The 17330-nt window shown below is 44.5% G+C and overlaps 1 protein-coding gene across 1 annotated transcript in view; it reads left to right on the forward strand.

Moving 5' to 3' along the window:
- Positions 1–17330, forward strand: part of RFX8 (regulatory factor X8) — an 816960-nt gene that overhangs the window by 552849 nt on the left and 246781 nt on the right. The gene's annotated exons all lie outside the window — the stretch shown is intronic.

A 17330-nucleotide genomic window follows, 5' to 3' on the forward strand; every position in this document is an offset into this window, starting at 1 on the left:
AGGCCCGAACGGAACTAATATGAAAACAACATACCTGAAATTAGACATAGAAAATAAGCCCTTCTGTTTACCACCCACCATTCTAATGACCCGTGTTAGGTGTTACCTAGCGTAAGCGACATTTAAACCCTTTTTACTTACCATCTGCATTCTTTGCCACAATATATTTTACTACAAACGAAATACATGCAATTTACTTCTACTTTCTACACGAATCACAAACGTATGTTAATTTAATTTCACATTTGTAAATAAATACATTTTTTGCAAATGCCAGTTAGCTTCCCGCGTGTAGTGTCTCATTAAAGATGCATTTATTGATTAATTCATGCATTCAAACAGTTAGTGTTTTTAAAGTTATGAGGTCATTAAACTTCGAAGGGGGTACAAAACGTTTTTGTATTTCCCCTGCTCCATCAGTACCGATTACCCTGCATTTGCCCCCTTTTGGAACCGCTATATCGACACAGACCGCACTACGTGGAGTAGTTATACTAGGCTTTCCGGGTGCTTCCATGTTTATCGTGGGCGTTTTTATCACTCTTGACCTGCCTGTGTTTTTTTTTTAGTCATCTATTGTTGTGTCATGTATTACACATTATTCTGTGCGCTCCATCACATCTTAAACTGTGACACCTAGTGATCTTTTGTCATTGAGTTTTACACCTTGAACGGTATCGTATTGATATAAAGGCACCTCACACAGTGACACTTATGTGTACGGGCCTGTGGTGTCTGTTCCCCTTTATGTTATTCATACCTGGAGCTATGGATTGTTATTTGTGCCGTGATTGTTAAGGGCTCCGATGTGCCTGCTCTGTTCGAAATGCTATGTGTTCATGCATAGTTGGAGATGACACTACATGCACAGCATGTATACACCCTTTGATACAATTGCTCCTCGTTTCTTTCAATTAGGTCTTTGTAGACTTAGGCTTGTGCTATTTAGTGGCCCCCTACGATGGGTAGGCTTGCTGTTCCTTATCGGCATACTGTTTTGGAAAAAGAACGGGCCCCCGAATTTAGGATACACAGCCCAAACAGGGAAATAACTTGTGTGGAAAAACAAGAACACAGGGCACAGTGTGTTTCACCTTCAAATGACATGTTTACTCTAGACTACCAAAAGATACATATGATCTAAATACAAATTGCTGATACACAATAAATATAAATAGTTTATTATTTTATCATTGATATTCTTATATCTTTTTTTCACATGGAAAAATATTTTTTATATAAAAATAATGTAAACAGAGTGATAAACGAATTGTACAAACTTTATAATGTTCTAATAACCACATATATTCTCTTGCTTTGACAGTAGATACATTTACATTTTCAATTAATTTGCATGCACATTATTCTTTTCCTTTTTTTCTTTTTTTCTATTTACTAATTTGATCAAAAGTTGAAAACTCGTGTCAAAAATGACTAATTATACAGATACTGGCGGCTTGTTGGAAAACGAAAACAACGCGTTTCGGCTAGGCCTTCATCAGGACTCCGTCAGTGGTTACTAAACAAAAAATATATATAAACATAATTATAGTCTAGAATTGACATTTTTTCAATAATTAAAAATATAAGTTAAAACTCAAGGCACCCAGTTGATGTAAAAGTCTTATCTAGAGGTTTCTTCTCTCGAGTCAGTACACAAAAACAACAAAAATTGTTATAACAACTCCGTGAAATTTAAACATGAATTACCAGCATTCTCTAAAGCTTGGTATACATGCTGTTAGTGTAATAATAGAGACCAATACCTAAACTTGGGATTCATCCAGGTGTCAGTAGTTCGTGTTAGCAGTAGATAGAACCCAACTTCCCAACATCAGTACATTGAGTGAATGAGATAAAGGAGTGTTTCCTACTCGTGTTTATTTGTAAGGTGCCGTACCATCCTTGTGCAGTGGTTAAATAAGCACAAAATGTTATATTTCATCTCTATCTTAGACACATAATAACTGTATAAGTAAAGTAGAAGAGGCAATATTTTAACTTCTCTATATATTATTAAGTTCTGAGTTGCAGTATAATGTCTTGTAGGCTTAATCTACTAGTTTTACCTTTTCTTAAAATCTTCTTTTCATGGCTCTATATTAGTTGCATTTCATCTAGCGAGGATCCCAATCAGTGAGAATATAAGGGGAACTTGTAGCCTAGATAACAACAAAATGCATCAAAGGATAAACGGATATCCAATGTGGGAAGAAGGGACTAAAAGTATTATTAAGAATAAGTCTATCACCTATCCAGACTTAACAAACAGTGCTAGCTCAATTTAAACGACAACCTTAAATGATATTTCATATTACCTCTTTACTGATATTCTGTCTCTTATTATGGAGAGGTTACTCCATGTCAAATTGTACCGTCCGGCATCAAACGAAAAATGCCTAGATTGTTCAACAAATATATATAGGGGACATAAATCAGCATGCCCACATCTGTGTCACGATGTTAGATAGTATGTCTTTTCTTTGAAAATGATCACTAACCTGATAACGTTGAGTAGAGTTGTTCAGTAATGTAATCTATTTATTTTAAATCATGTTGAATTAGCTCTATCAATTGCCAGCGTTTGGAGATGCTGCAAGTGATAAAGAAAAGAAAAGAAAAAGCCCAAGATAGAGAAAAACGATATTTAAAATCGCAAGGTGGAAAACCTGTTAGCAACATTATTCTTTATATGAATCTTGACAGCAACATGCGTATATGCTTTTGGGTAAAACGTACCACATCTCAATACGTATAGGTTCTATTGCTGACATGAACGTTCTGAATTAATTTACCTAACTACTAAGCTGATACCAAAAATACATAATTCTTCATGGTGGTGCATGAATAGCTTTTTGATGCTTGAACAACGGTGTACTTTCTCTTTCCTGAGGCCCGCCCCAAAATGCCGTCAAGCCAGCGGCACCCAGACTTGCCATAGGTCGTACCTAGTCGAATAGGTGTACCGCTAACCAGACTACATCTCAAAACGGGCTCCAGGAATGAGAAAGTGCGAAAATAATCCGACTACAATATCAAGACCGCATATAATGTTTATGACTGACCGATGTAATATTAATCACCGCAAGTCTCTACAAATTGTATCTATATGCATCCTCAATATTAACCAAGCCAATTTTATGCAGGCTGATGAAATATGACGATAGCTGTCTCTAATTTTAAGTCTGGATGCTTATACGGAGAGTACATTCCAATGAAGCTAGCCCATTACGAGACATTGTGTTTGCTTAGTTAGTTATTTTGACTCACCGATAATATCTAGCGTCTGTGCTCCATGGATCCCCAATGCCAAAATGCTATATGCGGCACGTCTCACTAATTATACCCTAACCCTCAGCTGTCTCACCTAAACGACATCATGAAGGAGAGACCGTACTAGACCTGTATTCATAATGCCGATAAATAAGCGCTATGTTGAAATGGCTGTACCGTATTGAATACCTTAGTTTTTATAGCTAATTACTTCACAGTCAAACTGTGAACTGCCTGGTGTTAATATTTAGTGAAAAAACGCAAATCTGCTTTATTTGTACATGCCAATATTGCGTGGCAGCCAAATATATGACGGATTTGCGTATGTACTAAAGTAATCCCAACAATACCACTGTAACGCCAGTTAGTTTCCTGCGTGTAGTGTCTAATTAAAGATGCATTTATTGATTAATTCATGCATTCAAACAGTTAGTGTTTTTAAAGTTATGAGGGCATTAAACTTCGAAGGGGGTACAAAATGTTTTTGTATTTCCCCTGCTCCATCAGTACCGATTACCCTTGATTTGCCCCCTTTTGGAACCGCTATATTGACACAGACCGCACTACGTGGAGTAGTTATACTAGGCTTTCCGGGTGCTTCCATGTTTATCGTGGGCATTTTTATCACTCTTGACCTGCCTGTGTTTTTTTTTTAGTCATCTATTGTTGCGTCACGTATTACACATTATTTTGTGCGCTCCATCACCATCTTAAACTGTGACATCAAGTTTTACACCTTGAACAGTATCGTATTGCTATAAAGGCACCTCACACAGTGACGCTTATGTGTACGGGCCTGTGGTGTCTGTTCCCCTTTATGTTATTCACACCTGGAGCTATGGATTGTTATTTGTGCCGTGATTGTTAAGGGCTCCGATGTGCCTGCTCCGTTCGATATGCTATGTGTTCATGCATAGTTGGAGATGACACTACATGCACAGCATGTGTACACCCTTTGATGCGATTGCTCCTCGTTTCTTTCAAGTGGGTCTTTGTTGACTTAGGCTTGTGCTATTTAGTGGCCCCTTACGATGGGTAGGCTTACTGTTCCTTATCGGCATACTGCACAGGTGTCCTGATTGTTTACTCTTTCTTAACAGACCCGACAGCATGAACCATTTACTATAAAGCTCCTGAGTAAGGGAGTTACCCTTGGACTCGTGTGGTCTTACATTTACACATACTTGATATAATGAACCTGGTGCTTCCTTAATTTGAGGTGAGTCCGGTGTATATGTATGAGTTATGATGCTCATAAAGCCTATTATCTTTGATTGCATGGGCTTTGGATATATTTTTTAATACTTAGACTGTCCGACCTAAGGAGCTCTTTTTTCTACATTACACATAAGAGCAAGCTGTTCTGAACCTTGTTTATTGACATCCATGGGACGTTTTGGTTATCATTTTTATTTCTATTAGAGATTTTACATTGCGTGTCCTCTTCCGATTTGATGCTTACCGTAATTTCAAACTGTATTTATAAACGTTATAACCTACATACTGTGTCCGAAGCCAGATATTTCTGAGGTGAGAAATTAGTTAACCCTTCTTCTTGCACGCTGCCGTGTAACTGTGGTATATCTTATATATTTTATACAATTTCACAAACCACATAGTCATCTCTAAGCTTACTACTTTGAGATGTGAACAAATCCACCCTCTTCAACCTTTTATCGGCACGCTGCCCCCCTTTTTTCTACTGTTAACCTTTCTCGCTCACTGTTTCTGCCAGGCTTTACCTATATTCTTTTCTGATGGATACATCTGCCAGTGGATTCCTCACCTTGTGAATATCCCCTGCGCCAGCAACATCCGTAAACTTTTGTAGCAGTCCACGCCGATGAGGTCGAAGACGACGTCACAGACGGCTGATCTGGCAAGCAAAGGAAAGCCGACAAAGCCGATAAATATCCCTTAACAGTAGCCACAGCAAATCCTTGCTGAGCAAGAGAAAGGGCAAACTGCAGAATGTCAGATAAACGAGCCCTCAAAGGATCAACTGACTTCTCTCCACACCAGATTACAAATTTAGACCACCTATAGGAATAGATAGATTTGGTGGAATGACGTCTGGCAGACAAAATTACATCTACCACATCAGGCGGGAGAGAAAAAGAATTCAGGTTGCCCCGTTCAATCTCCAGGCATGAAGGTGTAAGCTCTGGAGGTGGGGGTGTAGAACCTGCCCCTCCGATTGCGAGAGGAGGTCTGCCCTAAGAGGGAGACGGAACGGAGGGCACGAGGAGAGGTGGAGAAGATCTGTGTACCACATCCTTCTTGGCCAATCCGGGGCGATCAATATAACTTGGGCCCGGTCTTGGCGAATCTTCCTCAGAACCCGAGGAATCAAGGGTATGGGAGGAAACGCGTAAAGGAGTTGTGAGCCCCAACTCAACTGAAACGTGTCCCCCAACGCCCCCTGCATCGGAAACTGGAGACTGCAGAATGACGGGCAGTGCGCGTTCTCGCGGGTGGTGAATAGATCTATCCGAGGAGTCCCCCACGCCCGAAAAACGTGACGAACCACCTCCGGATGGAGTCTCCACTCGTGGTCGGCGGAGAACTGCCGACTGAGACTGTCCGCACGCACGTTCAGCACCCCAGCCAGATGATTTGCCATCAGACAAATCTGATGGTCCTGAGCCCAGGACCATAGACGCAGAGCCTCTCTGCAGAGACAAAGAGACCCCACTCCTCCCTGCTTGTTGACATACCACATCGCGGTAGTGTTGTCCGTCAGGACTTGAACAGACTGCGAAGGGAAGGGAGGAAGGCCTTGAGTGCCAAACAAATTGCCCGCTATTCCAGAAGGTTGATGTGAAGCAACCCCTCTGGAGACCAAAGTCCTTTGATCTCCAGATCCCCCAGATACGCACCACACCCTAAAGTGGATGCATCCGTTATCACTGTGGCCACCGATGGAGGTAGATGGAAGGACTTTCCTTGAGACAGATTGCCCTACACGCTCCACCAAGACAGATCCGCCGCAGCTTCTCCGGAGTTCCTCATAGACTCCCTGAGATCTCCCTTGTGCTGATACCACTGCCTGCGGAGGCACCACTGGAGCGCCCTCATGTGTCAGCGTGCATGGTTGACCAACAGAATGCAGGAAGCAAACAGACCGAGCAGGCGAAGGACCTTCAGGACTGGAAAGACCGCTCCATTGCAAAATAAAGGAATCATTTCCTGTATGTCGAGAATCCTTTGAGGAGGAGGGAATGCTCGACACACAGTAGTGTCCAGTACCGCACCTATGAACAGGTTGCGCTGAGAGGGCACCAGGTGAGATTTGGGCACGTTTATCGAGAAACCCAATTTGAACAACAGCTGAGTTGTATCCTGCAGATGATGTAGCACCTTCTCTGGCGACTCCGCTTTGATCAGCAAGTTGTCCAGATAGGGGAAAACGGAAATCCCCGACCTTCTGAGATGGGCTGCCACCACTGCCATTACCTTTGTGAAGACTCGGGGTGCAGTAGTAAGACCAAACGGAAGGACCGCAAACTGATAATGTTGCGATCCTACCGTAAACCGGAGATACTTCCTGTGCGACTTCAGGATGGGGATGTGGAAATACGCATCCTGAAAGTCGATCGACACCATCCAGTCCTCCTGATTCAGCGCTTGAAGAACCTGCGCAAGGGTGAGTATCTTGAACTTCTCTTGCTTTAGATAAAGATTCAAGATCCTGAGGTCCAATATCGGACGCAATCTGCCGTCCTTTTTCGGAAGCAGGAAATACCGGGAGTAGCATCCCTGACCCCTCTCCTGCTCTGGAACCACCTCTATCGCACCTTTCTGTAGTAACTTCAGGACTTCCTCCTGTAGGAGAAGACGGTGGTTCTCTGAGCAAGCCCTTTGACAAGGAGGGTAATTTGGAGGGAATTCCCGAAAGGGAAGGGCGTACCCATTTTCTACAAGATCTAGAACCCAAAGATCTGTAGTAACCGATTCCAAATCTTGTAGAAAATGGGTAAGCCGGCCCCCCCACAGGACCAGCATGATCCAGAATGGTGGATCTAGGGCTTCTTTGCGGTGGTGGGAGGGGCTGAGGAAGAGGAGGAGGAGGAGAGCTGACGGCCACGTGTGCGACCCCTGATTCTACCTCTGTATCCCTTATACAGAGAGCCTTGCTGCTGTTGCTGTTGGGTCTGCCTGTAGGAACGAAAGGTTGCCCTTCCGAAACCCCTGTATCTTTTAAACGATCCCCTTGACTGGGATTGAAGGCCCAACCACTTAGCCGTAGCCTTGCTTTCCTTAAAAAGTTCAAGAGCAGCATCTGCCTTTTTGCCAAATAAACCAGAGCCATCAAATGGCAAGTCCAACAGTGTTGACTGTACATCCGGGGAAAACTCAGAAGACTTCAGCCACGCACACCTCCTAGTGGCAACAGAAGACCCCATGACTCTTGCCACTGAATCCGCAGTGTCCAGCCCACTTTAGATCACCTGACGTGCTGCTGCCTGGGCATCCGTCAAGACCTCATTAAAACCAACCCTATCCTCCTCAAATAGTTTTGGTGCCAGTTTCTTAGCAGAGTCCATGAGCGCATGAATATAGCGTCCCAAAAGGCAAGTGGCATTTGTTGATTTTAGTGCCATGCTGGCCGATGAAAAGACCTTTTTGACCGACTGGTCCAGCTTTTTAGCCTCTCTGTCCCCCGGAACCTGAGGAAAAGCACCCTTAGATTTTCCTGAACCAGCAGCCTGAACCACCAGGCTCTCAGGCGATGGATATGATGTTAAGAACTCAGGGTCCCCTGCAGCTGTCCTATACCTCCTAGCAACCGTCTTAGAGACTGCGGGAGCAGAAAAAGGCTTACGCCACACCTCCAACACAGGGTTTATAATGGTCTCATTAAAAGGCAATAATGGCTCTGAAACTGTAGTAGGAGAATGCAGTACTTCTGTCAGAATATTTGATTTCAATTCAGTAGTAGGCAACTGAAGATCTAACAGTTCAGCTTCCTTCCTAATGACTGCATGATATGGAGCCACATCCTTCGAGGGTTCATCGTAAGGTGGAGAATTTCCCACTCAGGAGACAAATCCAATCCACTAGCCTCTTTAAGTTCTTCAAAAACTTCGTCAGACTCCACCAGCTCTCCCTCTTCTGCTTCTTCCAAAAGGTACCTTCGCTCATCAAGCACCCTTTGAGCTTCCCTCCTGGACCGGATTCGTTCAAACGGCATCGGCGGCGCCGTGTTAAAATCCGACGGCGCCGGTGCCGGCGTCAAACGTGGATCCACAGGAGCAGCCGGCGTAGAACGAGGTAGAGCCAGCGCCGGTGAAGAAGGGAGCGGCGTCGATGTCCTCGGCGCGGGTAGATGCCAAGATGGCGTAGCTGGAAAAAATGGCATGAAAGGGGCCTGTGGATATACTTGAGGCACCCCCATATTGAAGGCCATTGGACCCATCGGACCCGAAGGTGCACCAGTGGTGTACATGGCTCTCGAAAATAACCCGTACATAGCATTTAAATAATGCGAGGGGTCCTGACCTGGTCCAGGGAACACAGGGTACTGATCAGGCATCACCGGACTCGGGCCAACCGGCGCCGACGGTGGAATTAGAGGCGTCACAGGCTCACCCGGTGCTTGAAGCTCCTCCACCGGAGCTGAACCCGGGGCCGGAGATGGAACTGGCGTCGGAGATGGAACCGGAGCCGGAGATGTAGCCAGAGCCGGTGAGGCCACTGCAGACGAAGGACCAGCAGGCGAATCCAGAATGTTTCGCCTCCCTTTCCTTGAGAGCCTTGGAGCTCATCTTGCGACAGCAAGAGCATCCATCCATATAATGATCAGATGATAAACACCATACACAGTCGTCATGTGGATCCGTGATCGACATATGTTTTCCACATTCACGACAGGGCTTGAAGCCCGATCTCTTTGTCGACATTTTTTCGAACAAAGGAACAGAGAAATCCAGTAGAAACACAAAGTAACAGTGCAGCTACAGATAGAGATTCCCGAAATCCTTTGGCGTCGACGGCGCGGAAAAAAGGGAACTGACGTCATCACGCCAACGAGGTCTTCTTATGGAGCCGGTGACGTCAGCGGAGTCGCGAGCGGAACCGTGTCTCTGTGACGTCGTCTTCGACCTCATCGGCGTGGACTGCTACACAAGTTTACGGATGTTGCTGGCGCAGGGGATATTCACAAGGTGAGGAATCCACAGGCAGATACTGTATCCACCAGAAAAAGCGTAACCGAAGGTAAGTAACTTGTTCGTCTGTACTCAACCTCATCTGAGGTATTTTTAAGTCCTTTTTTGATAATTATGTGTTGTTTGTTGTAGTTTTGTACTTCACTGCTCGATATTTTCGTATTGTATATATGTATATGTTTATTCATTGTAGGTACTGTATTTGGTCTTTGATTTTAGTATTATTTGTTTGCTTTTCTCTTTTCTCTCTTGGAAATATGAATTGATTTTTTGTCTGTTTGATGTAATGTATACATGTTTAACTAATGTGGAATTGTGCATTTTTTGTAATGTATTGATGTCTTATATAATTGTGGTTTCATGTAGGTCATCTCTGGATTGTGTTTTTTTAAAATTATTTTCGTTGTGTTGTTATGTTGTATTTACGTTATGTTTGTTTATAATTGTTACAGCCCTGACATATTCCCTCTGGCAACCAGGAACGAAACGCGTTGGCTGTGTGCCAGTTATGATTAACTTAATAAAAAGAAGCAATTTTGGATAACTTTGGCCTGATTCATTGACTCCGCATTGTGTGCACCTTCCTTATTCCGGAACAATGTATCATTTGAGAAATTAAAAAAAAAAAACTTTTGCTTTTCAATCTAATTCCCAGTACAATGGTCTGCATTAGATGTTGAACTATCCACCTTACTTTTTGGTTCAAACTTTTGGCTTTTAGAATCTAAATTAGAGATTTCTCTGAGGACCTTTCCAGCAGCAGTATTGTTCTGGTGCACCTCTGAACAGCATCGAGCATGAAAGAACGTGCCACCTTGGTAATGGTCCTGAGGGAATGTGCAGGTGGAATTGGATTATACTGCAATCAACTGTGTGATTTGGCTTGATGATGCTAGACTGAAATGCTTTTTCTGAACCTAAGTGGTACTTTATTGACCTCTTTGGATGGGTTTGGATGGCACTGAACTGAACCAGATTGCTGGCCAGGAAGCTGCAGCACTAATTAGGTCTATTTATATAATATTCTTATAGGGGCTTTCAGTGAGCCCTCTTTCACCGTTGGCCTGTTGTGCCATTCATATTTTTCTTCAGCCTACTACATGGGGAAAAGGGTTATCCCATTTCAGTCACTGGTTTATTTCACTGTGAGAGAGATGACATTCTGCCCTTCCCAAGGAACACATCCATACACAGTGTAGTTCCCTTTAGTACCTTCAGAAGAGGGCTGGCTGACAGCCTTTATAACTAAGTATATTATATATATAATTTTACTAAAATCAAAAGGTCTTGGTTAACGATAGACCTAAAATGGAAAGAGTGAATAGTAGAATGCTTGAATTCATCTCAACCACTCAGGTAACATCCCAATGTAACATTTTCTGTCCGCTCTGCCACTTTAGCCAAAGTGCAAATCAGCCATACCCAAATCAGATTGAGCCTGCTCCAGTAGGAACAGCCCAGCACAAAGAACCATGCCAGATACTGACCAGAGGGGAACATAAGCAATCCCAGTCCAATGTTGGCCCTTTTCGCCCTTATCAGTGAGGTCCAGCTTCCATCCAATGGCAATGAGCATCAGATCCACTTCTGAGTTCGCCAACCACATGTAGGGTTGGTCACTGACACTAAGTAATTACCAGAGACTGAGAGTAATTCTTCCCTCTGCACCTCAATTATGGTTGTTTTTTCCTACCGAATGGGGGAATGGAGACATTTTACATGCTAGCATTGGGGCCCATTCTACATTTACTTCAGCAAAGCTAGGGTTACCTGTCTTGAGTGGGCCTGGCCTGGCATTTTCATATTTTCCAGTCAAGAATAAATGACTCACTTTTAGGTTTTTTTCTAGAATTTTAACTGATGTTGTACTATTGTATGTGTTTGAAAGTGACTGCTTTTTGGGGATGTTTTTGGTAAATGTTGGCTCTGACCTGATTTTCCATGAAATAGTGTTGATGAACAGTCAAGAAATTGAAGGGTTATATTTAGATTTATTTTAAGATTCCATGGACTAGATGGGAGCAAAAACACTTCAAACACACAAATGTGAATGAATCTTACCAAACTGGTACACAAGCACCCCCTTTCCAGTTTCACCCTTATTGGGGCCCTTCAGTTTCACGTAGCCTGGTTTCAGTGATACAATGAGCAAGGGACCCACGTTTGGGCATACCCCCAGTCATGTAGGACGTTACAACAAACATACAAAAGGTGAAGGGAGGAATACTTGCAATAAGTCTAAGCACTTGCAATCGCTCGGGGTAGCATTCCAACCCATCGTTCTTTTGCCTACCATGCCATCTCAGTTTGGACCCAGCCATTCAAATCAGTCTTGACCCTGCTCCAATAGGAACAATTCTACCCGAACTGCCAGACCAGGTCCTCCCTGAACCGAAACACAAGCAATGAAAACGTCACGCAAACACACTTAGAGATGCACGCAGACATATTCAAACATATTTGCATGCAAAAGAATGTGTGCACACTCTTGCATGCACAAGAACACATGCCCAAACCCTAACATTCAGCGGCCTAGTCGCAAAGGCATTTTGGAGTACGGAAAGTAGTATTCCTACCACTATGTACTTTTAAATGCCTTTGTGGATTGGTCCCAAAATTTCTAAAAGGAAAATAAAATTGGAATATCCATAGAACAATTGGAATATCCATGGAACACATACAATTAATACATATAGAATCCACAGTGCCCTCTCTGCACTCCTACTAATAGGGAGTCAGACATTTCAGGAGGATTCACAAGGGCGTGTGAGAGTATATCAAATGTAGTACTACATCCGGTACTCATGAACGCTTTTGTGAACCAGCCCTACATGATATGTTGATATCCCTAATTTGGGGCCTTCAAGCACACAGTTATACTTAAGCACACATGCATGCACACTCCCCACATGCACGGACGCACCCTCACCACATGCACGCACACTCACCACATGCATGCACGCACCCTCACCAGTGCACTATGCTGTGCACGCGTTATGCATAGATTAATCACAGCATGAAAAAACTTAACAAAGAAAAAAAAGAGAAAAGGCCGCTGGGATGCACGCTCATCTGTTCTAGCGCTACAGCGTTATAAGCGGTTTCTCTGTGGCAGGACACAATAGTTACAAAGTTTTGTATTTCAGTTATGATGAGAAAAAACAACAGATTGCTCTTTTGTGACTGATGGTGGCGACCTCTGGACCAGCTATTCATCAGCTGCTGTCATCAAACAGGAGTTAGCATTCCTTCATTCCCCAGTTGTTAATGAGATGTTCCTTTTCCGTCTCAATCTGTGGCTGTCCAGGCGCCCACGGCTGTGAGGTTTGCAGTGGGGGACACGTAAGTTATATTCTGGTGTCAGGAAATGCCCCGAAGTGGGAGTAATGGCCTCCTAAACTATGAACATGAAACAAACAGAGAGATTGTCGGGGGCTGCGGGAAGAAAGCAAGAGAGAGGCGAACGTAAAACACTCAAAAAGCTAGGCACGAGGGAGTACTCGAGAGCGACAGTAAGACACGAACAACGAGAGTGGGGTGGAGAGTGGAAGAAAGCAAGAAGAGAGGGACAGAGGCACCGAGAGAGAGAGAGAGAGAGAGAGAGACGGTGGAAACAGAGAGATGAAGAAAAGATGGAGGAAACAAGCATTGGCAATGCAATAGGACTCGCATTTACGCGAGACCTATTGCATTGCAAATGACAATGCGTGCGGGCGACGAAGCACGAAGAGGGGCAGCGAGAAGGCATCGGACTGCGAGAGGGGAGGCCATGGCAAGAAAGTAGTCTGTGCTGTGAAGGGTTGGCACGCCTAGGCCTATCCTCGCGAAACTACTCAATTACCGTGATCGAGATGGAATACTCCGTGCTGCCAGGGATATGGGACAAATTACTCATCAAAGCAATCAAATCTCCATCTTTCTAGATTTCACACCTGCTGTTCTAGCGGCTAGACGGGAGTTTGTGCCAGCTAAACGCATCCTTCGTCAAGCTGGGATCCTATACGCACTACTATACCCAGCCAAGTTAAAAGTCACTCTAGAGTGCAATCAACACCATTTTTCTGATGCAAAATCTGCCTTAAAATTTGCCAAGCATGTAGTGGGCAGTAGGTGATCGCTGCCTGCGGTGGGGCGAGTAGAGGCAGGGCTAAGTGACAATGATTGAACTTGGGCATGTGGCAGAACCGTGGTCATGTGGAAGAGGCAGTCGGTGATGTATTATGTCGTTTGATCTTGTATACCATTGTACCCTTGTTAAGGTAACAACAGACGGTCCACTAGATAATTCTCAGCCATCTGACCTTTGGTCAGGGTGTATGCCGGAGATATATTGGTTATTTCACTATGTTGTCGGGGTGTTGTGGGTTTTTTGAGGTAGGGTGGGATATTGAATCTCAACTTAATTGGGTGGTTGTTGTTTGTGGGGGGGCGATGTTTTGGGTTACAGTGCAGAACAGGTTTAGTATCAATATCAGCCTTGAGGTAATACGTAAAACGGCACCAGGCCTTAAATAACAGAACACACAGGAATACGCAGAATGAATATGACTCACTGGTCCAGAGATTCAATTTGGCATCAGAACACCTACCGTAGGTCGGTGGCCAAGCAGGGACCAGGTAATGCACCGCACCCTGTTTTAACTACGCATGGCATCTATTAAGTACTTAACGTGGAACACCAGGGGTCTGAATGACCACCGTAAAGCCCGGCTGGTCCGGGCCTACTTGACAAGGCATGAGATAGGCTGCTGCTTTCTGCAGGAAACCCACCTGACCAACACATCTACAATCAGGCTACAGCATAGACATTGGGGGCACATTTATGCAGCGGTGTACTCTAACTATGCTAGGGGGGTGACTATATTTATACGCCGTGGGCTGGAATGGAATTTAGTACAATCCCACTTAGACCCGGAGGGTAGATTCGTACTTCTCAACTGCTCTCTGGGTGGATCAGAAATGACAATGGCGGCCATTTATGGGCCCAACACTGATGAACCAGACTTTTTCTACAATGTGTGGGCAAAAATTGAAAGCATGTCTTTGATAGGCTTCCTGGGTGGTTTAGAGATGTATATTGATGGGGGGTGGGGGGGATCCATGTCCGTTTTCCCTGAAAGCTGATGTGCGATATTGTTTGAGTATTGTTAAGTCTGGGAAATGCTTTCTGTAATTGTACTCTCAATTGCTTATATCTGAAGCTTGTTTCTTGAGTTAATAAAAAGAATTTTAAAAAAAATGTTGAAAGCATGGGACGTGACACTTTAGTCTGGGGGGTTGATTTTAATGCCGTATTAAATGATGCGCTGGACGGACGGGGGTCATCACGCAGACTACACCTCAGAGCCAGTGAAGCTCCCAACACACTTATGCGGGAAAATGGGCTGGTGGACGTCTGGAGATTATGGAATCCTGACATAGCCGAAGGATCTTGCATCACATCTCAACACAGTGCGTGGTCCAGATTGGACTACTGGTTGGTCTCCCGAGATACAGCAGCTTGGACGACAGACTTTCGTCTGCTGCCCAAAACTCTCTCTGATCATGCCCCTTGCTTATTACAAATCAGCATACCGACATCCTATAGGCAGGCATTTACTTGGAGACTCCCCCACATGTCCTATTGGACCAGGCCTTTTGGAAAGAAATAGGGAACAATATCACCAACTACTTTGCCGAAAATGTGGCGTCGTTGTCTTCGACTGGTACGCTCTGGGAGGCCTTCAAGGTTGTTTTCAGGGGACACTGCATTGCTAAACATTCTGGTGTGCTAAAATCAATCAGGCAGCGACTAAAGACCCTAGAGCAGCAGATGAAAGAGGGGGAAGCTAAATATTACAAAATAGGTGACAGAACACACTTGGCAACACTTAGGACAACATTGTCAGAGTTCGAAGACGAAGCCCACCGTGAAGTGAAATTTCTGGGGAAATACCATACTGCTCGACGGTATGGGGAAGGAGATTGCCCTGGGAAAACCCTAGCTAACACACTTCGCCCTCCTCGGAAGTCGGTATATATTACAGAACTGTTGGATGACAATAACGTTCCAATAACAGGGTCTCAGAGGACGCTTAAACACCTAGCCACCTTCTACAAAACATTGTACACTTCTAAGTTCCCAGACATAGATGCAGATCTGCAAACATATCATTAGAACTACTGTGGCTCGACAAGGCTTATAGGGACTACCTAGACAAACCTTACACTGTGGATGACATTTTAAAGGTCATAAATAGCCTCCCTAATGACAAAGCCCGCTATCGGTCATCAACATTGATAATAAGATCTACGCCAAACTTATAGCGCAAAGACTGCAGCCCCTTCTTCCCCTTATTGCCCGTCCAGATCAATCTGAGTTCATTCCAGGCAGGTCCACATCACACAACCTGAGGACCGTCTTCGCCCTGCTACATTACCTTAACCCCCAGTTGCCCAAGGCGGCAGCGCTGCTAGACGCAACCAAAGCATTTGATTCTCTCGAATGGGGATACATGTTTGCTGTACTAGCCAGAATAGGCATTAGCCCCGGCTTTCTTGACCAAATTAAGCTTCCTATACTCTGAGCCCACTGCTAGACTGCGTGTAAATGGGCTTCTGTCGGAGAGCTTTTCTATTACCCGAGGCACAAGGCAGAGATGCCCGCTGTCCCCTCTCCCGTTTGCTATAGCAATGGAGCCTTTGGCGGCTAGGATTCTACAACATCACGCAAAACAGAGGGGTGGGGTTTACATCCAGGGGCCTTACAATCTCGCTATATGCTGACGATGTGACACTCTATATCAGGGACCCGACAGTAAATACATCGCCTATCTTACGTGAGCTGACAAGATTCGGAGTCCTCGCCAGAATCCAAATCAATTGGTCTAATTCGACATTGTTTCCATTCACGCTTGAATAACCTTTGAAATGGGCAGAAGGCCCAGTAAAATATCTGTGGATTTGGCTTAGCCGAGATGTGCAGGAGCTATCGGAAATGAACTATGGGCGCAATCACCTGACTTGCGGAGAAAATTAAAATCTGGTCCCGCCTCCCATTGTCATTAGAGGGTAGGATAGCAATAGTGAAGATGATAGTGTTGCCTAAATTGCTTTATCTATTTGTCAATCTCCCAATTCCCCTCACTCAGGCATTTCTCAAGCGATGAGTACTTTGATGATCAGATTAATATGGGCCGGGAAACAGGCGAGAGTTTCATGGGAGCTGCTTACGCTGTCACTAGGACAGGGTGGCTTGGGCGCGCCAGATATTCCCTACTGTGTTCAGGCCCACTTTCTCAATTACTGGATACACCCCACCCCGTTTCAGCCACATGTGGCGATTGAGCTGGATAGGGTTGCTCCTACACCGTTGAATGTGGCAGTCTTCACGAAATTCTAAAGACCTAAAAATGAAATAGACACCTCAAAAACGCTGTGCTGGGGTTGAGACAGGCTACACGCAAGAGCAGGTATGGAACTGATATATGCCCCTTCGGCTATACTAGCTCATAACTCCTTGATGCCAGTACTGGCTGATCAAGGTGAGGTGAAGAGAGCTGGGAGACTAGGCAGGAACACGTTTGCAGATTTATATCAGAAAGATACCTTAATATCCCAGCCGGTGTCAAATGCGGAGTCCAGGTCCTACTTTTCGGATTTGTTGTTATATTATCGCCTCAGAGCGGCCAGCCGCCAGATGAACAGGGCTTTCCCATCCCCCCGCCAAAACTTAATGCCCTAGCGCAATTGCTGCATAACTCTTCCCAACACAGACTGATAACACGTTTATATAACACAAGGCAAAGTGATGCCCCAATCATGCATCCAAAAGCCCTAGTGAACTGGAATGAGGAGCTACCCACACCTCTGACTGAGGAACAATGGAGGTTCTGCTGTGGACAACTG

The sequence above is a fragment of the Triturus cristatus genome, chromosome 8 (genome assembly GCF_964204655.1).
Source record: "Triturus cristatus chromosome 8, aTriCri1.1, whole genome shotgun sequence".
NCBI classification, from domain to species: domain Eukaryota; kingdom Metazoa; phylum Chordata; class Amphibia; order Caudata; family Salamandridae; genus Triturus; species Triturus cristatus.